The sequence below is a fragment of the Echinops telfairi genome, unplaced genomic scaffold (assembly GCF_000313985.2).
Source record: "Echinops telfairi isolate 266 unplaced genomic scaffold, ASM31398v2 ScPeMD7_60;HRSCAF=208, whole genome shotgun sequence".
Taxonomy (NCBI): Eukaryota; Metazoa; Chordata; class Mammalia; order Afrosoricida; family Tenrecidae; genus Echinops; species Echinops telfairi.
The window spans coordinates 11084033-11108571 of NW_022103958.1; the positions used below are offsets into that span (position 1 = coordinate 11084033).

The 24539-nt window shown below is 38.7% G+C and overlaps 1 protein-coding gene across 2 annotated transcripts in view; it reads left to right on the forward strand.

Moving 5' to 3' along the window:
* Nucleotides 1-24539, forward strand: part of LRRC4C (leucine rich repeat containing 4C) — a 1557030-nt gene that overhangs the window by 1073801 nt on the left and 458690 nt on the right. For both annotated transcript variants that reach the window (XM_045291148.1, XM_045291149.1), the window contains exon 5: nt 14955-15047. The gene's annotated coding sequence lies outside the window, so the exon portion shown is untranslated. The remainder of the gene's footprint in view (nt 1-14954; nt 15048-24539) is intronic.

Sequence of the window (24539 nt, forward strand, 5' to 3'; positions counted from 1 at the left end):
ACACAGACTGGTGTGTTTCTTCCATGTGGGCTTTGTTGCTTCTGAGCTAGATGGCCAGTTGTTTACCTTAAAGCCATTTATCATCCAAGACACTATATCTTTTGATAACTGGGCTCGATCAGCTTTCTTCACCACATTTGCTTATGCACCCATTTGTCTTCTACGATTGTGTCAGGAAGGTGAGTATCATGGAATGCCAGTTTAATAGAACAAAGTATTCTTGCATTGAAGGAGTACTTGAGTGGAGGCCCAATGTCCATCGGCTACCTTAATACTAATCCTATAAATATATGCACAAAAATCTATTTCCCCATCATCATATATTTGTATATTTACATATGCATGTGCCTTTATTTAGACCTCTATAAATGTCCTTTGCCTCCTACTTCTTTCCTCTAATTCCTTTCACTTTCCTCTTGTCCCACTATAATGCTCAGCCTTCAACTGGGTTTCAGTAATTCCTCTAGGTTATATTACTCTTGATAAAGCCCTACCAGGCCTCTTACACCCTCCTCACCAAAGATTTTGGGTCACTTGTTCTCTTGTCCCTGGGTTTGTTAACACCACTTCCAATCTCCCCACCTCCCCTTCTCCCATGTATCCCTGGAACCATTGGTCCCAATGTTTTCTCTTCCAGATTTTTTATAAGGTCTGTCTAATCTAGATAAACCTGCAGAGATAAGAATATGCACAAAAATAAGACAGAGCAAAACAAAGCAACAAAAGAAAACAAAACAACAACAAAATGACCCCCCAAAAATGAAAAACCTGTAAATAGTTCAAGGTCTGTTTGTTGACCTTTAGGAGTGTTTTCCAGTTGAGTCTGATGGAGTGCCAAGCCCCGGGCCCAAAGTCTATCTTTGGTGTTCCCTTGGGACTTTGTTGTTCTGCTCCCCTTGCTTTTCTGTTGCATGCCCTTAGTGCTCCACTCTCTCTTCCTCCCCCTTCATTTGCTCCTGTGTGCTCTGATCAGACATATCCCTCTCCCTGAGCTATAGCTTCAGTGCTGTCCTCTGAAGTAAATTCTTCTGGGGGGGAGGCAGCTGTCCATGTAGTTGAGATTGGGTCTGGCCCCTCAGACCTCTCTATTGGTTCCCTGCTTCGTGCCAGTATGTTGCATTCACATCTTGGAGCACCGGTTCCCTCTTTCCCTCTGGAGATATAAACAATACCTTCCCCTTGGGTGTATTAGTGCCCTGTTCCCCCAAAACCCCTTCCTTTTTTTTTTCTCTCCCCACCACCTTTGTAGTTGCCTACCATATGTATCCCTGGATTTGGTCAGGCCCCTGCCATAGTACCTGGACCTCACCCCAGGAATGTTTGTATATAATAGCTTTTTCCCTATGCCCCTATTGCATTTTTTTTTAAGGCTCACCTCAGCGGACTCATATTTTACTTGTCCTTTTGTGCATGGCCTACTTTGCTTAGCATAATTTCCTCCAATTCTTCCCATGTGGCTATGTACTTCATGTGTTCATCATTGCTTTTTAGTGATGCATAATACTCCATTGTATGTATGTACCACGGTTTTTTAATCCATTCGTCTGTTGATAGAAATTTGGGTTGTTTCTAACTCTTTGAAATTGTGAACTGTGCTGCGATGAACATGGGAGCACAGATGTCTGACTGTGGTTTGTTTCCTGCCTCTTCTGGGTATATTCCCAGTAGGGGGATTGCTGGGTCATATGATAGCTCAATTTCCATCTGTTTTAGATATCGCCAAATCGATTTCCAAAATGGCTGTACATACCTACAGGTCTACCAGCAGTGGATGAGTGACCTATCTCACCACAGCCCCTCCAACACGTATTGCTTTCTGATTTTTTGAACTGGCTATCTTTGAGGGTGTTAGGTGGTATATCATTGTCATTTTAATACACATTTCTCTTATGACTCTTGGTGAATTCTTTTGATGTACACAGGTGTTTTATCTTCAGTATATCCCACTTGTCAATTTGTGAATCATCTGTATTGTTGTACTTCCCTATTTCTGATAGCCTTTGTATTCCCTGTGCCAAAGTTCTGAGGTTGGTCCCAATTCCCTCTTGATGGCCCTTAAAGTTTGGAGTTTTACCTCGAGGTCTATGATCCACCTTGAGTTAATTCTTGTGCATGGAGTGAGATAATGGTCTGGCTTCATTTTTCTGCAGGTAGATATCCATGTTTTTCCAGCATCACTTGTTGAAGAGGGAATCTTCTTCCCATTTGGTATTTTGGGGGCTCTTATTGAAGATAAATTGTCTGTAGGTTGATGATGTTATTGCTGGGTTTTCAGTTCTTTTCCATTGGTCTCAGGATCTGTCATTATATGAATACCATGCAATTTTGACCACTGCGGTTGTATAATATTTGCTAAAGTCGGGTAAAGCAAGCCCTCCAACTGCGTCCTTCTTCTTGAGGAGTTCTCTGCTAATTTGGGGCTTCTTTCCTCTCCATATGAAGTTGATAATCAATTTTTCCATTTCTTTGAAGAAAAACGAGGATAATTGTATCGGGATTACATAAAAAATATAGTGCCTTGGACAAAACTGACATTTATACTGTATTGAGTCTTCCAAATCATGAGCCTGGGATATTCTACCATTTATTGAAGTCACTCTTGGTTTCTTGTAATAGTGTTCTCTAATTGGCTCATATAAATCTTTTGTTCTTTTGGTCAGGTATATCCCTAGATGATTAAATTTGTGCTTGGCTTTTGTGAAGGGTACCATATTTTTAATCTCTTCTGTGGTCTTATCTGATGTGTATAGTAGTCTGATAGATTTCTGTTTCTTGATCTTGTATCCTGCCACTCTGCCATGCTCCTCTATTGCTTCCAGCACTCCCTTGTGGAGCTTTTGGGGTTTTCCATATATAAAATCATACTATCTGCAAATAACAATAGTTTCACCTCTTCCTTCCCCAGGTGAATACCTTTGATGTCTTTTCTTTGCCTTATACTTTTAGCTAAGACCTGCAGTACAATGTTAAATAAGAGTGGGGACAAGGGGCATCGTTATCTGGTCCTCTTTTTCAGTGGGATTGTGTTCATCTTTTCTCTATTGACTACCACATTGGCTGTTTACTTTTTCATATATTACTTGCATTATCTTGAGCAACTTGCCTTCCATTCCTATCTTCTTGAGTGTATTAAACAAGAATTGGTGTTGGGTGCTGTCGAAAGCTTTTTCCGCATCTATCCATATTATCATATGGTTCTTATCATTTTTCATGTCAATGTGGTGAATGATACTAATGGTCTTTCATATGTTGAACCATCCCTGCATCCCTTGACGAATCCCACTTGGTCATGGTGAATTATTTGTTTTATTTACTTTTGTATTCTATTGGCAAGTATTTTGTTAAGGATTTTTGCATCGATGTTCATTAGGATGTTGGGCTGTAGTTCTCAATTCTTGTGACATCCTTGCCCACTGTTGGTTTCAGAGTTATACTAGCTTCACAGAAGAATGTGTTAGTGTGGGTACATTAGAGAAACAAATCCACAGAAACTCATATGTATAGGAGAGAGTTTTATATAAAATGTAAGTGCACATTAAGAAAACATCCCAACCAGTACTGCCCAAGCACACAAGTCCAACATTAGCCCACATGTACAACACCAATCCCAAAAAGTCCTCCTCCATTCCACAAAACACACACAATGATGCCAACTGCAGGAGGAAAGCCTAATCAGTGAACATGTAGGTATGTCGGTGCTGGCAGGGGTCTCCACATGACTGCTCCAGCACCCAGGGCTGTATCAGGGTAGGTCCATGTGGCTTCTCCTCAGGAAATTCTTGCACGAAGTCAGCCTTACTAGCTGAAGCAGGGAACTGATTAAGGCAGCTGCACCCTGGTTCAACTATCAGAAAGCAAGAGACCCAAGAACTATAAAGGTGAGGCTCACTGAACCATTTATCTCTCTGCCCTTCAGTTAACCCCAACGTGTTTATCAGCCAGGTATGCACAATAATCTTAACTATCTCAAAGGAGTTCAGGAGTTTGACGTCTCTTTCTATGTTCTGGAAGAGTTTGTGTGGGATTGGTGCTAGTTCTTCCCTGGATGCTTGGTAGAATTCTCCTGTGAAGCCATCTGGACAAGGGGATTATTTTGGTGGTAATCCCTTGATAATCTTGACTATTTCTTCTATTGCTATGAGTCTGTTGAGATAATTGATGTCCATCAGGGATATTCTAGGGAGGGATTGTTTTTCCAAGAATTTGTCCATGTCTTCCAAGTTCTTGAATTCATTGGGATAGTCCTTTGTATTACTGTGTAATTATCATTTTGATTTCATTATGGTCTGTTGTAATGTCCCCTCTTTCATCCCTTATCCTTGCTATTGAAATTTGTTCCTTCCATTCTTTGGTTAGGCTTGCCAGTGGTGTGTCTATTCTGTTCATCTTTTCATAGAACCAACTTTTAGCAGCATTAATTTTTCCCATATTTTTTTTATTTTCCTTCTCCTGAACCTCAGCCCTGATTTTTATTATTTCTTTACTTTTGCTATTATTAGGATCATCTTGTTGACTCTGCTCTATTTGCTGTAAATTTTGTGCCAGCATATCAGTCTTAAGTCTCAATTCCTTTTTCATGCATGCATGTATTGCTATGAAACTTCCTCTGATAACTGCCTTTGCTGTGTCCCATAAGTTTTGGTATGTCGTATTCTCATTCTCATTGATTCTATAAATTTCCTAATTTCATCTTTGATCTGGGCCAGTACACACTCCTTTTGCAAAAGAGCATTATTCATCCTCCAATTGTTGTCTCTTTTTTTCTTCATCTTCCTTTTGTTGATTTCCAGCCTTATGGCACAATGGTCAGAGAGAAAGGTCTATATGATATCAATGTGCTTAAATTTATGCAGACTCACCTTATGCCCCAGCATATGATCTATCTTCGAAAATGTGCCATGTTGACTTGAAAAGAATGTCAATATCTTTATATTAGGATGAAAAGCTCTTTAAATATCATTCAGGTCCAATTGTCTAATTGTAGTGTTTAGATCTCTAGCCTCCTTGTTTAATTTCTTTCCCTGTGATATATCTTTCTCAGAGAGTGGTGCATTGAAGGCACCTACTATAATTGTTGAGGCTGTGATTTGTTTTTTCATCTTTTGGAGCATTTGGTTGACATATTCAATGGGTCTCTTGTTTGGGGAATATACATTTAAAATGTTTAATGGTTCTTTTTCTACCATTCCCTTGAGTGTTATAGAGTGCCCCTCCTTATCTGTTTGTATAGTTTGCACTTCGAGATCAATTTTATCTGAGATTAAGATTGCAATCCCTGTTTTTTTTGAATTTCTGTTTGCTTGGTATGCCTTTCTCCAGCCTTTGATTCTCAGCCTAATTTTGTCTGTAGTCTTGAGATGTGTGTCCTGTCGGCAGCAGATTGATGGTTTGTGTTTTCTAAGCCAGCCTGCTAGTCTCACTCTTTTAATGCCTGAGTCCATCATTATTCAGGGTTATTATCTCTATATGTGGACTCTGTGATGTCATCTTATACCTTTTGTGTTGGGTGTTTTCCTATCTCCCTCTATTATCAGTGTGTTATGCAAGTGTGTGTGTGTGTGTGTGTGTTTTATTCTTGACCTTCTTTCCACCCTTAAGCCAATGCTGTCTTGGGGGCTGTTTTCTCTTTGTTGCCCTCTGCATTGGGTTGTTCTATGTGGCAGTCTCTTATTTATGCTTATTGAGTGCTGGTCTTCTGCCCATACTGGATCAGCAAGGACATTTTATAGGGAAGGGTTTTTTCTAATGTTCTTTGAGTTTTTCCTTGTTTGGGAAGAATCTTACTTCTCCATCTATCTTGATAGATAATTTAGCTGGATACAGTATTCTTGGATTTGCATTATTTTCCTTCCATGTTTGGAATTTATCATTCTACTCTCTCCTCTTCTTCATAGTGTCCGCTGATAGGTCTGAGCACATTCTTATTTGGGAAACTTTATATGTGATTGCATGTTTTTCCTTAGCTTCTCTCATGATTTTCTCCTTTTCCTCAAAGGTGGATAGTTTAACTATTATATGCCTTGGTGACTTCCTCTTGGGATTCAGTCTAGCTGGTGTTATTCCAGCCTCCTGAATGGTTGTCTGGTTTTCATTCATTAAGCTGGGGAAGTTTTACTCCAAGAATTCTCCCACTATTGGTGCTGATGACTTCTTTGTTGTGTCTTCCGCCGGTCATCCAATTATTCTGATGTTGTTTCTCTTCATAGCATCAGACATAGCTCTTAGGTTTTCTTCAGTATCTCTGATGATCTTATTAGATTTTTGTTCACGTTTGTTAAAGTCTGCTTGGCTGTCGTCTAGGTCACTGGTGTAATTCGCTGCCTCCTCCAGTCGATGGGCCAAGTCCGTGAGTCTGCTACTGTTTTTTGTTATCTCATCCCTAAATTCTTGTATTTCCCTTTGGTGTATGGACTTTATCTCCCCTATCATTTCATCCCTTTTTCTGTTTTGTTTACCTCATATCCTGCATGACTCCAAGCAGCATTCTGAAAATTCCTTTCTATGGCAGATCAATGTCTGCTTCTTTTATGCATGTCATTACGTTCAGGACACCTTCTGGCATTTCCTTTTGTTTCTCCTGTGTTTTTCATTGAAGTAATTGGGGCTGATTGCTGTTTGCATTGCATTGTTTTAGAGGTGCAACTTTCCAGGGAGTCCAAGGGCACTGGCTGTCTCTGGGAGACTCATAGGAATGCTTCTTTGAACTGCCTGCTGCTAATTTCACTATAGAATTGGACTACCACTTTATCTTCCTTTGGCTTCACTATTTCCCTAGTCAACCAGTATTCTGTTATTTGGAGGGCTAGTTGGATTATCATTTCAGGGTATGCTGGTTGGGTTGTTGTGGACCCATGAGGATGATGCTGTACTGAGTGATCTCACAAGAAGCCATGATGGTGTGGCCCACGGCAGCTTAGGGTGCAGCAGAGGGCATGTTGGGGTGCCCACTGCAACAGGAATGCCACAGAAGGCTGGTGGGCTGCCCGCTTTGGTGTAGAGCACTGCAATTGGTTGGCGGAATTTCTCTGGTCAGGTAGATCGCTGCAGAGGTTGGGCAGAGGTTCCCGCAGCAGAGTGGAACATTGGCAAGGGGTGGATGAGCTGCCTTAGGCCATGTGATACACTCTGGCAAGCAGGAGGTAGTTCCCTCAGTCATGTGGGCCCACAGAGTATGGATAGGAGCTCCCCCAGTCATGCAGACAGGATTTCCCCAGGCAAGTGTTAAGCACTGCCAGGGAGGGTGAGCAGGTAGAATTTACCCTGGGAAGAAGTTGGGTGGGATATCCCCTCATGGAGGGTGTGTGGGCTTTCTCCAGCCTCGGGTTACACTGCAGAGAGTGGAGAGCTCCCTCCTGGGTGGAGGGCAGGTGTAAATGCCCTAGGCTAAGGGGAGTAATCTGGAGTTTGGCATGGCATGTGAGAGAAAAGGGAAGAGAGAAAAAAAACAAACAAAATATGCTAAGCATGTTGAAACTGTGGAGGAGGGATAGAGAGAAGGGAGGGAAACAAAAGTAACACTATAGCTGAGCCCCATCCCTGACCGTGTGGTTGGAGCGTTTTAATCCTTCCCTGAGTTGGCAACAAGCTGTGGCTGTGTTGACATAAGCCCTTGCGCTGGCCCCAAATGATCCCAGCTCCGGCCAAAACAGTGGCAGGGTGAAGGTCAAACCCTAGCTGCCTTCTACTGTGGTAAGTCAAAAGCCACTAGCCCCTCAAAACCCATTCGATCTGTGCCTACTTATCTTTATGGTGCTCCTCCTACAACCTGGCAGTGTGGAATTTCCCTCTTAGTAACTCTCCTGTGCCAGTTTCTTTGGAGTCCCTGTGGTATGTGTTACTCAGTTGCCATCTTCCCAGAAGTCCTTGTTGCTTCTTTGTGGTATGTTCTATCTCAGTCTTAAAAAAGAATGCATTACATGGATTTGGTGTCTAGAGAGAACAATCCAGAATGTGAAAGAGGGTTGACAAATGAGCATAAAATGTTAGAAGAGATGTCACATTTTCTCACAGGATAACTTATACAAGCTTTTGGTCAAACCAGTGTGAACTCTGGGAAATGTTGTTGCCCGTATTACACGGGCTACAAGAACAGATTAAAAACAAATCATGTAGGTAAGCAAGGTGAAAGGACACACATTTTCCTTTCTATGCTTGTAATCACATAAGACAGACTTATTGAGTTTTTTTAAATACCCATTGTATCCCAAGTTTCCGTGTTATCCAGTTTAATCCACTTTCCATGAGTAGATATAAAATTCCACCAGAATACAGGACTTGAAAAAATATTTTCATTCATCTAGTAAGAAAAATATTGGTTAGGAACAGCATTCAGAAGATGACCACTTCCCAACAAAGGGTCTCTAAATTTCCATTGTTAGTTTCCATTGTTAAGGATCTGTTGGGATTTTTATGGTCATACTTTTTCACCCACACTTATTTTGAAGGCATCTTTCAAAGTATTCTCTTAAAGGAAAAAAAAATTGACTTGTAATATCTTAACTCAAGAAAAATAATTTCACACATTCTAAATCTGACGGTTTTGATTTACTGAATTATGGGCCATTTCTCAGATACTGGTATATTATTCCCCTTAAAATTTATTTGCTTCAACTGCTGTTTTTCAAGTACTGACTTCTCTGTAATTTTCTAAAGATATGTGGCTTCTGGCTACGTATTTGGTTGTGGGACAAGTCATCCAAACTTTCATTAAAACATAAAAAAACTTGTAATTGTTAGGTTTCTAAATACTTATAGAATTACATTTAACTTATGTACTTGAATATCTCCCATAAGCCTTGATATAAAATACACATTATTGATTCATATAGCCAATAAAGTCCAGTAGACTAGAATCTTATGCCTATAAAATACTATTATTAATAATAATAGCCTATAGCAATTTATTATATTAATAACAATTCACTCCTGCTATGCATTCTGGTAAGGACTTTATGAATATATTTTATTTAATCCTCCCAGAGAGCCTGTGAGAAAGTTACTATTATTTTCTCTAATTTACCAAAAGAAATTTGAGGTTTAGCAGCTTTTAAAATAATGTCCACAGGACAGAATTGGGACTTAAATATAGAGTCTAATACAAAACTCCTTGTTCTTAAAATGCTTCAGACAATGCTCTGTTGGACAATGTGGTAACCAAACAAAAATTATTTAATTTCTATTTGGCAACTCTACACTGTACTGAAAGTAGAGGATGGGTGTGTATGCCCCCAGAAGAACAGAATTTTCCATCTCAGATTGTAGATTACTCATACATTTTGTCAGTGGATATGATTTACCAACTGATTTTATTTTATCTCCTTTTTTTTTTTAATCATTAGAACAATTCTTGTAGTTTGAATGAAACTCTCCGAGTAAATCTATTTCCATTCAATAGTCTATACACAGTTTGTGTTGGTTGCAATCGCCTCAATGTAGCAGATCTCTTCTTACTTTTCCCTGTGTTCCCAATTTCCATTTGTTTTTTTCTGTTCGTTGCTACTTCTACATTATAATCTGTGTGTGTGTGTGGTACATATCCTGTTGGTCTCAGCTTGTTGACTTTATTCTAAACTCGAAAGCACACTGCCGTCCAGTCCAATGGGACAGGGTAGAATGTAAACAACCACCACCACAACAAAACAAATCTTGCTGCCATAGGGTCTAGTCTGACTCATAGCAATCCAACAGGACAGGGTAGAATTGTTCCTGTACATTTTCAAGATTCATAGCCAATGAATAATTGTATTCCTTTCTGGGGTTATTATTCACTTTATAGGCTTACTATTTGACTGAAAGTTAATCTCTAATGGTGAGTTCAGTTTCAGGTTTAAAGGGTATCTAAGGACCACACTATGGATGGTATAGTGGCTTGCAAGTTGGGCTGCTAACTTCAAGATTAACCATTCAAAGCCACAAGGTGCTCCTATGGAGGGAGATGAGGGTTTCTACTCCTATAAGCAGTTATAGTCTTCGATATCACATGAGCAGTTCTACCCTATCCTTCAGGGTTATTATACATCTATGAGTGGGACTTGAATCTAATGGCAGTTTGTTTTGATTTTTTTTGTATTTTTAAGGGGGATTGATTTTTTTAAAAGGCTAGGATACCAAGGGTTCCACCATTCTTTGTCAGACCAATGGATTTAGTCTTTTTCATGGTTTTGAATTTTGTTTTACATTGTTTTCTTCCTCTCTGTCCAGGACCTTCTGTTGTGATCCCAATCAGAACAGTCACTAGTGGGAGCTAGGTACTATGTCTTTCTTCTGGTCTCCAGATGGTCTTCAGAGAACAGAGGCTGTGGTTTGCACAGTGTATTAGTCCACTGCACTAAATGTTTCCTTGAGTCTTTGATCTTCTTTGCACTTCTTTCCTCTGGATGAGGAGAGGCCAATAGCTGCATCTTAGATGGCAAGCCTTAAAGACCGAGTGACTCCTCACCAAAGTAACACGTAGAACATTATCTAGGTGGACTATATTATGCCAATGGAACTATGTCACTGGAGTCTGTGGTCCCAAGCACATTGATTTTCTTGAACTACTGTCCATCCTGGTGATGTGTACTTTCAAAATCTTATTTATGACATATATAAAATTGCAAACATACATTCAACTTTGTATTAATGATAATCCTAATCTGGTGCCTGGTACATCAATACTTGGTGTAGATAAATGAGCCCAGGGGGATTTTTGCCCTCTGACATAATTTCTTTTCTCTATATTGAATTAAAAGTTTCAGTAAATACTCAACAGATCTTTTCTTAAAAATATTGCTGAAATTGTTTTCTGATTTTAAAGCAATGCATCTACTTTGTAGAAAATCTAGGACACTGAGTAGGATGGATAAAGATGAAGAGATTTGTGGAGTCTAACAGAAGTTAATGAACACCCCCAAATAATTTTCCCTTTCTAACTAACAAGTCAAAATTTCATTTAGCTAAATGCAATCACTTTCATTGGTATTAGTGAATGCAAGGCTCAGAATTTATTTATGTTATTTTCCTGTAGCCTATTATGGCATAAAGATTTCCTATAACTCTTGTGTGAGATGGTTATTGCTATTTGGTGGTTTATTTTGTTTCAGTCAATTTTCTAAGATTTGTTCAGCATTCTCACATTGCAGAACTTGTCTAAGTAACTCGAACACATATGGGAATCCACTAGTCACATTGTGCTTTTCCCTTCATTCCTTCATCCTGAAAGTTACCCTGCTATCTCCATGAGGGCATGCCTCCATTGATTTATTCACCTGAATTGCACTTTCTCCTGTTACCTTTGTTCTGATGACAAGTAGATGGCATATTTGTTGTATTTTGGGGACACTGTTGGCTATAAATGACCGAAATGTAAACCAAACTATTTTAGACAAAAGGATTTACTGGTTCACATTTCTGAAATTACAGGAGTATACTTGGAAATAAGGTATACACAAAGCTTAATCTGGAGACTCAAAAATCATATCATAATAACTCTGTAATATATTATCTTTATGTCTGTAAAGGTTTACTCTATCACTTATCTCTATATCTATCACTATAATTATGTCTATTGTTTTATTTATAATCTCTATAACTCTGTATATATCTTGCCACTGTTTTTTTAATGTTGTCTTTAGTCACCAAGAGTAACAACTCTTGTCTAAACTGTTAACAACCCACCAAAAGAGACACCTGAATTTTCAATATTTTTAGCAAGAATCTTTATGATACCCTTTATAGCCTTCTCTGTGTAATTTCCAGCACTGAGTAAGTCTCTGCAGCCAAAGAGATAGAACCTTCTTACAGGTCAAATAGTCATCATCACCTACCTCTGTGATTGAGTCAAGTGAATCTCATATTAGCCACATGGCTGCATGGCCATGTGGTCCATGGGTACCAAACTGGTCATTCTCCCAGATATAGCCAAAGAACTCTTAGAAGATGTGAAACAGGCTAAAGCAAGAGAAGCCTTTATATTTTTTACTTTTAAAATTTTCTTTTGGGTATTTCATGAAACCTTTTCTGAGATATATAGCTCAAACGTAGGTTTCAGTGTCATGATTTACTTCTTACAAGGTTCCTTGGGATGAGAGAAGCTGTCATTCTGGGAGAAAATGGCCACTTACATGAAATGAAGTTTGTCAATATCCTAGGGGCAGCTGAGTTATTTACTAGAAGATAGACAATAACTTGGAAGGTGTCCTAGTTTCCAGGAATGATTAAGCATGATAGCAGGGAAAATCCAAAATATAAAATCTAATCAACTCTGAGATTAAACATTTTCTCTAGAACATCTTCCAAATTAAATGGAAAGTAAATAAAGCCCATTAACCATGGCAGGCTGAAGCAAAATGAGCTTTCATAGTCATAATTTGTATATCTGTGAAATCTACTTAAATGATTCTTAACCATTAACCTGTCATTAAAGCAATAAAAGGTTCTAGAAATATGACTCAAGCAATATTAAAGCTCAGAGAAAGAAATAGAATGATGAATTTGTAAATGAAGATAAAATTTGAACTAACAGATCTTTCCATCGACAAAATAAAACTTGAATCTTGATTATTTAGTAAACACTTATAATTATCTTTGTAATAAGGTGCTTTATAAACTCTTAAATTTTTTTATCTGAATTTATGGCACCAGCTCTTTAGGAAAAACTTCTGGAAAGCTAATTCCATCTACAAAACACCATTATATTCTAAGCTAACTAAGTTAAGTGGAAATCCAAAATATAGCACTAGTTTCTTTCTGTAGCATTACTTTATTAAATCCTTTGAATGATTCAAGCATTTGGAATAACATGAAGAAGAACTCTAAGATTGCCTCCAAGATTCCAATTTGCCTTATTTATCTGGTGGTGCTTTAACAAAAATACCCCAAGTGGATAACATTTAACAAACAAAAACGCATTCACTTACAGTTGAGTCGAGAAGCTTCAATCAATGGACCAACTCCAGGAAAGACTGTCTCCCTTTGCAAGCTCCTCTCACTATGTCACCGTTAACCTCTGTATCAATCTTGTATATTGGCATCGGTTTTACTTTGGGTCTAGGAGGTACACAGCATTGTTGTTGTCATTGCTTTCCGGTGCCATTTAGTTAGCTATGACTCATAGAGACCCTATGCATGACAGAACAAACACTGCTCAATCCTGTGCCATCCTTAAAATTGTTCCTATGCCTGAGCCCATTGTTGCAGCCATGGTGCCCATCCATGTCTGTGAGGGCCTTCCTCATTTTCGCTGCTCTTCCACTTTAGCAAACATGAAGTCCTTCTCCAGGGACTGGCCTCTCCTGAAAATATGTCCAACGTACCTAAGATGAACTATTTCCATACTTGCCTCCAAGGAGCTCTCTGGCTCTGCTTCTTCCAACACAAATTAGTTTGTCCGTTTAGCATTCCATGGTAAAAGTCACAGCATTGTTATTCTGGGTCTAAGGGATGCATAGCACTCCATGTCTTTCCTGGTGGGACTCAGGTTCCTCCTCTCTTCTCTCTTCTTCTACCTCTTGCTAGATAAAATATGATGTAAGCCATGCCCTAGGGAAGTGGTTCTCAACGTTCCTAATGCCATAACCCTTTCATACAGCTCCTCATGTGGTGGTGACCCCCAACCATAACATTATTTTCATTGCTACTTCATAACTGTAATTTTGCTAGTGTTATGAATTGCCATGTAAATATCTGATATTCAGGATGTATTTTCATTGTTACAAACTGAATATAAAGCAGAGTGATTAATCACAAAACAATGCCACTATGTATTATGAAATATTTATTTCTAATGACAAATAAATGAATTTTTTTCTTGAAGCATGGTGTACCATGGGGAACAGTCTTCACGCTGGGTTCTCATATGTGGGTGTATCTGCATGTGGGTAGACACGCCTGGAGATGGATAGAGGGGTGGTGTGTCAGTTTCTAAGACCATCAGAAATGTGTAGTTTTTTATGGTGTTAGTTGGTCTTAGGTGATCCCTGTGAAAGGGTCATTCAACCCCCAATGTGATCACAACCCACAGGTTGAGAACCACTGCTAGCGGAATTACTCTTACATCTGATTAGGATATGACCTGAGAAAAGTTGTTGAATATCACCTTAATCCTCTGACAGCTAATTGAGTTATCACATCAGATCAAATTATGGTGATGAGTTAAATTGTTGCATAACTGTTAAACAACTGAAAATAGGGGCCAAAGTTAACCTATCTATTGAAGTTCACAATTTAATCTATGTCATCACTCCTTCTGTGCTCTTCCTGTGTGACCACTGCAGCATGACTGGGACCGTGTATATGACAGGATTCACTCTTAGCTAGATTACATTCTGTGGCCAACATGGAGAGATTTTCAGATTTAATTAAACTACCCTAATCAATGGACTTTGAACTATGCATAACAAAATATTTCTCCCTTATAACAGTGATTTCAAACAATATTTATAATTTGTGATTGGGCAATTTCACTAATCATAATGCTCACCAGGTCCATCCATGCAGTGAGATAAACATTTTCATCCCACTGGGAACAGACTTTGTAGAATGTCAAGGTGGGGAGGAGGTAACACAGAAGGTAAATCTATTGCTAGACTGTTAATAGCAGTGAACTTGGGTAAAGTGGAAGAGAGAGGAAGACATTAAGGAACACTGAAAGGATGAACTATCGCAGGTTTCATTAATGGTTTACACTATTGAATATAAGGTCGATGACCTGAAATGTAAACCTCCACCTAATTGAGAATAAAACGATTGTTCTTTTAAAAATGAACAAAAGATATTCTGTGTGACCCTGACCTTATAGAAGTGTTCTTTTAATATGAGATTTAAAGGGGAGATACATGAAGGTGCAGTATATGCTCTTATTTAGCTTTGAAAAAGCATCACGCTAATGAAAGGGTAGATGGTTGGAAATGGTGGACAAGTTCTAAGATCTAATGGCTTCAACCTCACATGCACAATGATCTAAATGTTGTCTACAGTGAGCTTAAAAGAAGAGCCCAAGAAACAGCTAAGATTGCAGAACTCTCTGGGACAGAGATTCCATCTCTAGAAGACTCGAGCGTAATATCAAGGTAAGCTGTGCCCAAATTTCTGACTCTTGAAAATCATGTGGTCATCAATATGGGATGCTTTAAAGCTGCTAAATCCGTGGCATTTCTTATAGAGCAATAGAAAACTAGTACACATGTTTATGCAACACGACTTGTTTATATTTTGGTAGTAAAGTTACTATTTATGCATGTAATTCTTTCATTCTCAAAGAGCCTATGCTTAGATAAGCAATACAATAACTCGGGATATCTATGAGAAAGCAACGCCACTAATTAAATGTCTCTTATATAATAAAATATGCCTTCTTAGTTGGCATTTCATTATCTAAACATGGTTGTTTTTATCATCCTCAAAAGGCATGGCATTGTAGATTACATTTCCAGAGTAAAGCACATTTCTGAGTTAGAACCTTGAAAATGAAGAGTTAAAAGCTGTAGAAAAGAAGCAGCATTGTCTCCAGATGCCATATTGGGGAATTCACTCTGGCTTGCTTCTGAACCCATGTGTTAACAGAGGCAAGGGAACAGAAGATCACGTAGAATAAAGGACATCATGAGAAATCCTTTTTTCCCCTCTTAAAACCAACTCCCATTCGCAGTCTAGATAACTAGCTAAGTACTTATGGATGGGGATTTGTGAAAAGGAGATCTAGACCGTATACATACATCCACTAGAAGATCAAGTAATATTTTCCAGAGACATCTAGAAAGTGATTAGAGAAACCTGGCTTGATATGATGTCATGTCTAATGTTCATTAATATAAGCTGATGGCTTTGGATGCGTGATTGATGAAAACGTTGATGAATGCTTCCTCTAATAATCTTTCCAAGATCTGGGTGTCATTGACCTGCACTGCTGAAAGGTAGAAGGATATGTACATCCATCTATGTACCCAATGGCCAAGACCAGTCCATTTCAGCTCACTAACAACTAGGAGATTAAACTTCAGCAGTCCATTTCATTTTTGGTGGCTTTCAATGTTCCTAGATTCATATTTTGTACATTACAGATTCTGATGATGAGTAGATTTTTGCAGCTGTTTTTTCTTACTTTGAGTTGTGCCCAATCAGCAAATGTAGATCTCAAAGGCCCCCCGTCCAACGGCTTTTACTCCGTTCATACCTCCATGGTCTACTCTCCTCTGAGAAAGTAGCTCCTCCTCAGTCAGTCGTTCAGCCTGACAGGCACATCCTCTGACGCTCTCTCTCACAATGTTCTCATTCCATTTATTAAGACTTCAGTATCAGACAACGTGTCCATGCTGTGCATAAGGCTTTTAGTGGTTACTTCCTGCTAAGTGGGCAGCCAATTCCTCCTTCATTGTCTATTCTTAGTCTGGAAGCTCCACTAAATCCTCTTCACCTAGGGTGACCTGTTGCCATTTGAAAGACCAGTGACATAACTTCCAGCATCCCAGCAACACACAGGCAGCTACAGTATGGTAAACTGACAGACAAGCAGTAGAGTGAGGAGTGGGTGTATCTAAACTGAATGTTCAGGAGAAGAGAGAGCAAATTCTGGGTGGAGTAGTTAAGTAAATAGACTTTGCATGGAACAAATCAGGAGGTAGGACTATGGTTCAGAATTGTTTCTATGTAATTCAGATGTAAAATGACACGGTCTTACACTAATACAGTGCCGTAGGGTGGGGCTGATAAAATAGGATTTGACATGTATAAGAAAAATTAATAGAGAAAGACTTAAAACTATGTATTTTGTGCTTAACTCTAACTGAGGAAATAGGAAAATTTCCTGGTTGCTTACTTGGTTTCATAGTGAATAATTGATGAGTCCAAACATTGAACTAAAATCAATGTGACCTCCAAACTGCTGGTGTTCTACAACACCATTATACTACATTATACTTTTTAACATAAAAAAGTGTATTTTATAATACCTTGGGTCAGACTTGTTATTAGCTGCTGTCAAGGCAACCCTGACACATGGTAGTTCCGTGTTTCATGCCTAGAAATTGTAAGGCTGGCAAGGGAGTAGGCCGTGTTTTGATTTTCTTGTGAACAGGGTTACTATATGCTTCACAGTCAGCGAGGTGGTATGGCGCAATGCAAGCATTAATGACAGCAGATGGTCTGTGTTACCTCTAAGTGGGTCCAGAGCACCATTCTTTAGGTTAGCAGTGGAGTGCAAACCATTTGCATCATCTAAGGATTATAGGGCAATCATGAGAACAATCAAACTAGATATTGCTGAGAACTGGACTTAAAGTAGCCATGGTAAATTGAAATATTGTATGATTTCAGGTCAAAATCCGTCTGACGGCAGCAATGATAGCCCTTGCCCCAGTTCTCTTATGAGTTGAACCTGAATTTCTGGCAGTGCCTTCTCAATGTACTGCTGCAACCATGGTTGTATGATCTTCAGCACTTTGCTAGCATGTGATAGCAATAATATTACTCTATAGTTTGTGCAATCTATTGCTCACCTTTCTTTGGAATGAATACAAATATAGGTCTCTTCAAATCAGTCGGCCAGGTAGCTGTCTTAAAATGTTCTTGCCTAGATGAGCAAGCACTTGCAGTGCTTCACCAGCTTGTTCAGACACTCAACCAAGTATCCTGCCAATCCTCGAGACTTGGTTTCGGCTAAAGCCTTCAGGGCAGCTTAGCCTCCTTTCTTCAGTACCATTGCATTTTGATAGCCTTGATCCCATTGGAATTCTAGAACACCTAATTATGCTCGTGCAGAACTGGTACATAGATCAAGAGGCAGTTGTGCCAAGAGAACAAAGAATATCATGTTTCAAAATCAAGATAGGTGTGCGATCAAGCTTGTATCCTCTTACCATATTTACTGTATATACTCGCATATAAGCTGAGTTTTTCAGGACATTTCTCATGCAGTTTTGTGGTAAAATTAGGTGCCTCAGCTGATATTTAGGTCGGCATATACTCGAGCATATACGGTATTCATTATGTATGCTGAGCAGATAATCAGAGTAGCTGAGCTATGTGAAGAATGTGGCATCAGGATCAGCAGAAGGCTTAGCACCATCCTGTCATATGCAGGTGATATAGCCATGTTTGCTGAAAATGAGGAGGACTTGAATGAAGCTCTTGCTGATGGAGATCAAGGACTGCGGCCGTCAATATGGATTACAGCTTAATTATAGAATACAAAAATAGTCAACATAAAGCTACTTACCACAACCTCGTAAACTGAGACATGATTGAGGTTGTCAAAGATTTTGTCTTGCTTGTCCAATCTTATGGAGACAACAGTAAGGAAATAAAAAGTTGCATTTCATGGAATCAATCTTCTGCACAAGACCTCTTTAAAGTGTTGCAAAGAAAGTATGTATGCCACTTTCTTGATTAAGGTGTGGCATTGAATAAGGAAGACAGAAGAGAAATCAGTGCATTTGAATTATGGTGCTGGCACAGAATATTTAAAGTACCATAGACTGACAAAAGAACCAACAAATCTGTCTTGAGAAGGCAAGACTGTGTCTCATGCATTTTGGACATGTTATTAGGAGAGAGCAGCCACTTGAAAAGGACATCATGATTGACAAAGTGGAGAGGCAGGAAACAAAGAGGAAGATGCTCAACAGATGGATTAACACAGTGGCTGTAACAATGGGCTGGCTCATAACAACAGTTGTGAGGATGCTCAATACCGGACATGTTTTGTTCTGCTGTACCCAGGATTACTGTTGAACATAGGATTGCTATGGCACTTAACAACAATATAGATAACTGGGTGAGCCAAGGATGGGCACATGAACCGGTAATGAAATACTGGGATTAATGGGATGCTCTAGTGAAAAATTCAAGGCACAGGGGGAGAGATATAAAGAATACAAAAATTGCAAGTGAAATCTAAAAGATAGAAGTTCAAGTCATAGCAAAGTCATTTAGGAAGCCAAACAGATGGCATTGAGGGAGATCCAGCAACAGTAACATGTGAGTGAGAGGGCCAAGGCCAACCAGCTGAACTATGCCAAGTACCAAATCATTGAAGAAGGGTGATACCACCCTCTGAGAACACCCAGTACCAAGATTCATTCAATGTTACTCTATAAATAAGATGCTGAGAAACTTCTCTTGTATTTCCCCATGAGAGTGTGTGTGGTCCCTTGGTCTGATTCAGGGTCAAGTGTACAGGGTCTTAATATTTCTGCTGTAGATGATTCAGAGTAACAAGATACCTGGAAGGCCACTGCAGATATTGTCTATCCTTTCCCACTCTACATTTCCCAACCTCTCTCCCAACGGGGATTTCAACTTACTTTAGTTAAACCACAAGAGCTGGAATTAAATCTACCTGATGCCTACACTTACACAAATTCAGTTTGTGCTTTTTTTTAGTTTACTTTTTTTTCACCTCTGAGATTTTTGTGTAGGTCGCTTACAGCTAAAATCCTGTGTAGTTTTGAAATAAAATAAACCTCAACTGACGAGCCAGATTCACCATTTATTTTCTATACAATTACAGAGAACTAACTAAAGTCTTGGATTTCCTTTTTCACTCATAATGCGGGTGTTAATAAGAAGATACAGCCCTTACAATGGGGTGAACATGAGGTCATATAAGTTGTGAGCATACTTAGAAAACTACAAAAATAACCATGAAGATACTATATATATGGATAAATGAATATTATTAAAGTTGCAAATTACATTTTTCTCAGTCAGAGATTTAAAAAAATCAAACATGGATAAAATGTTTGTATTAGCTATTATGAGGAAGGTTTTTATAAACAATAAAAACCTTAATAAAAACAGTTAAGGTTTTTATTGTTATTATTAGTTATTATGAGGAAGGATTAAAGTAAGTTGGGCCTTTAGATGCATATTTTTGCTATTCATTTCTATTTTAATGACTTCTAACCCCAAAGTGCAGAAGAAAGACTAGGTTTTCTATTCCCATAAAGGAGCTATAGTCTTGGAAGCCCACTGGGTAGTTTTGTTCTGTCTTGTAAAGTCTCTGTGAGGCAAGATCAATTTGATGACAATGAGAATCCCAGAGCACCCTTTCTATTGAAAATCTAAATATATATTTTTGATTCAGAAGTCAAATTTCACAATTTGTCCCACTAGTTGATAAAACTCAAAGACAAACAAACAAACAAACAGAAGACTAAAAAAATGCCAGCACCAGTAAGTGAATTTCAATTCATAACACCTCTCTATGACCAAGTAGAATTGCCCCTTTGGCTTTCCAAGGAGATACATCTTTACTAGAGAATAAAGCCTTAAGGTCCTCTCTCTTGATAGCACCAGGTGAATTTGAACTGCCAACCTAGAAGCTAGGAACCCAATCAGAGCTCCTACTAATTGATAAGCCTTCCAAAAGTCCTTGGAAAATAATAACTGGCATTTCAATGAATTTTGGAAATTCTTTTCTTCCTAACTCTTCCGGGTCATGTTCTAACTAACTCTCCTGTTAACCTTGTACTGAAGTTGTCTTCCTATTGCAGCAGACACTGCAATTAATGTTTAATAAGGTTTTTAACCTACTGGGATTTCATAATCCTGTCGTGCTTGGTAAAAATCTATTATCAAGTAATATTTTAGAGAGTAGGGCCAAATTACAATTAGAAGTCTATTTGACACATTGTGCCAACAGAAAGAGAAAAATAACTGAAATCCTAAAGAGGCTCAACTACAAGGTCAGGTCTTCATTTATAGACAAAGTGAGGCATTAAAACTGTTAAAACTGGCTACAGAGTCAGAAAGCGCTAGTCTTGAGTTAGAATGTGGCACTAGCCAACACATAAATTATTCAACTGTATGTAGCCAATGTTTTGCCTTCTTTGAAGAAAAACAGACAAAGCATCTACCTCATTGGGCTGTTGAGATTAGTCGGGGTATCATAAAAGCATCCACCCACACAGAGTATGCAATCCAGGTTTGCTAGTAATTGTTGCTGAGGCTGCGTGTACTAGAAGTAAATATGCCTTCAATTATGTTTCCATTTGGATAGCTTGAAACACCTCCATCCAGATGTAATACTATAAACATCAAACAAAGACCTTGGGTAATACTGAGTAATTGTTTTTCACACAAGGAAATGGATGTTGTCTTATCTGCTGTAACATATTATCAAAACTGTGGTGGTTTAGAAGGACTTAAGTTTATTCTGATAGAATTTTTTCCCCATATAAAGTAATATGATTAGGGTATAGGGATTATAATGTGAATTGACAGCCTCGCTCAACCTAGTGCCATCTAGTCTATTCTGATTCATGGCAACTCTACAGGACGTGGTAGAACTAACTGCCCTCGTGGGTTTCAAAGACTGTTTACAGGAGTAAAAGGCTCATGTTTCCCCTAAGGAGTGGCTGGTGGTTTCTATGGCTGACCTTGCAGTGAGCAGCCTCAGGTGTAACCACTTTACCACGCAGGCTCTCGGAACCCTTAGTCAGCCACTAGAAATGTACACACACAAAAATATCTTCACAGAACCATAGAGTCTAGAAAGGAAATTCTGTATACATTTGTTTCTTTCATGGTTAGGGTAAACTGAAAAAAACAAACCCTTCAAAATAGCCAGAAAGTAGTCTAGGAAATTCACTTCTGAAAAATCAGTCATTGACTATTCTTTGGAACATTGTTCCCTGGCACACATGGTGTCGCCACGAGTCAGAGTGAAGTTGACAACAGTGTTTTCTTTGGCCGAAGAGGACAGATGATCCATGGCGGACCATCTGACCCACCAAGAAGCAGACATGCCAGTCATCAAGCCTGCAGTCTCACTGGCACAACTGAGAAGAAGAAAACATGAAGGGGCATTTGGGGAGACCCCAGCAAATAACTTACTTCTAGCGACTTCCCCCTATTTGCACAGACAGTTAACAATAGGGCACAATTTCCTGGTTTTGGTAGTAAAATAATTTAGAGAATTGATAGTGGGAAAAGAGCTTCTTGTTTTTTTGTTAGATGCCATCAAATCAACTTCGCCTCCTGGGGAAAACATGTATGCAGAATTTTGCACTATAGGATTTTCAAGACTCGGGTTGACTAGTGGTTTATGCATTGGGCTGCTAACTGTAAGGTCAACAGTTTGAAACCACCGGCTGCTCTGCAAGTGAAAGAGGAGGCTTTCTACTCTTGTAAAGGTTTCCAGCTTCAGAAACCCACAGGGACGGTTGTACTCTGTCTTCTAGAATTGCTAGAAGTCAGAATAAAATCCATGGTGGTGAGTTAGGTTTCTACTGGGTTTTCAAAGGTTTTGACCTTTCAGGAACAACTCACTGGGTTCCCCATCCAAGGGGCCTCTGGGTGGATTGTTGACCTCCAACCTTTTAGCTAGTCATTGAGTCTTGTTAGGTTCATTTAGGGCAGTGGTTCTCAACTTTCCTAATGCCACGATCCTTTAATACAGTTCCTCATGTTGTGGTGATCCCCAACCGACCATAAAATTATTTTCATTGCTACTTCATAACTGTAATTTTATGACCCACAGGTTGAGAATTGCTGATTCAGGGATTGTTTGGTTAGGGAGCTAGTTAGTGCCAAGCCTTATCTGGTTTTCAACATTGGAATTTTTGTTTTGTTTTTCCATTTTTTTTATATGAAACCCAGGATTGATTAACCTATAGGGACAGCAAGTAAAATTGGGGTTTTAGCAGGTGCAGTTTCTAGGGTTTTTTTGGTGGTGGTAAAAGGGAGTTGATGTCAACGATGTCAAGAAGGAAAATAATGTTTTGAAACTGTGGTAACAATTGCACAATGTTGCTTGATGTGATTGAACTGTGGAGTGATATTCTATCTGTATTAACTCTCAATAAGATGATTTTGAAAAATAATAGCAAACAAAAAACTCACTACCACTGAGCTAATTCCAACTTACATTGACCTTATAGGACAGAATAAAACTGCCCCTATGGGTATCTGAGACTTTAAATCTTTATGGGTATAGGGAGCCTCATCTTTCTACAGTAGAGTTGCTGCTGATGGGTTTGAACTGCTGACTTTGTGTCTAGTATCTCCTGCATAACCCATTCTGCCACCAAGGCTTCTTGGTCAAACAAACTAGATCACTGTCTTAATTGATAGGGCCCAAAGGAAGTTTATTTTCTCAACTAGAGTTATTTATATCATGAACAATCATAATAAATTATTTTACTATGAAAATGTACAAACATTCAGAGAATTTTAAAGTCTTAATATTGTAGAAATGATTTTCTCTATGTTCACCAGCTATATTGAAAAAAACATGTTTTATGTCTATTTTACCCATCTATTCATTTATTTTCCTAAAATACGTCTAATCTGCTTAACCAGATGAAAGTTTGAAAATAGTTACATATGCCAGAGTAGTTTACTACTTAACACTTAATAAGGGTTCTTTACAAGAGCAATGTTCTCTTATATTCTCAATTTTATTCTCACACTTAAGAATATGAACAATAATTGGTTAGCTTTAGCTAGGATAATGTGCATAATCAAATTTCTTCCTTTGTCTGAAAACATCTAAACAGTATTTTTAAAACTAAAGGCGCAATGAAAAATAATGTGTCATATCCATTAGATTTTATTTTTTAAACTTTTGAAGTCTACAGCAACTCCTTTCCCTGTTGTCTGGATGTTTGTGAGTCTGACCAAATGCCTCTTATTCTAGTTATATCAGTTTTTTTTTTTCTCTTATGGCATGCTTTAATTAAACACTCCCTATACCCATCTCATTGATGTTATAAATTAGGAATTTCTTTGAAAGGCTTGGGTTTTGTCTTTTGGTAACCCCTCTTCCCCACCCCCCACCCCCCAAATACCCTATAAATAACTGCATTTCATTCAGAACATATCAGGTCATACATAATGTCAAGTAATATCAATACTTTTGATTCCAAATCTGACTGTACAGTTACAGTATGCTTGTCAAAGACCTTCCTTGGTAAAGTTCCTCTTTTTTCTTGATGGTTGTGAGTGAATGGTAGTGAAATTCTTTTAGATCAGATGATAAACCATTTGCAAAGATATTGACAGCCATCCCTTTCTGAAACTAGGATGCCATCAGGGATGTGAACTTTGTGATTTTCTAATACGTTCCTTGTTCATATTACAGAGCACTCTTTGGAGGGAGTGTTTCTCACAAAAACTGGGGATAGATATGCAATGATAGGGACAGAACAGAGTAAAGCTTAATTATCTCCCTTTTATTTTAGTCTTTAATTATAGTATTCCTCTCTCATTTATGAAAAGAGGTATTTTCCTGAAAGTGAGCATGTTGAGGGAATGGGTGTTTTGGGGGGTTGTCAGCCACTGTGTTTGTTGTTGTTTGGGGTCGTGGTGTTTGCTTAGCCTTATAGGGACAATATGTAAAGCAGAATGATACAGTCTCCTCCTGTGCCTTCCTCAAAACGGTTATGTTTGATCACATTGCTGCAACCACAGGCCAGTTCACCTTGTTGAGGGGCTTCCTTTTGTATTGACCCTCTGTTTTGCCCAGCTGGGTGTCCTTTTTCAGGGACAACAGGCCCAGAGTAAGTGGCATGCCACTGAGCCATCGCCCATGAAGAAGTATTACTTATGTTGAAGATCCATGC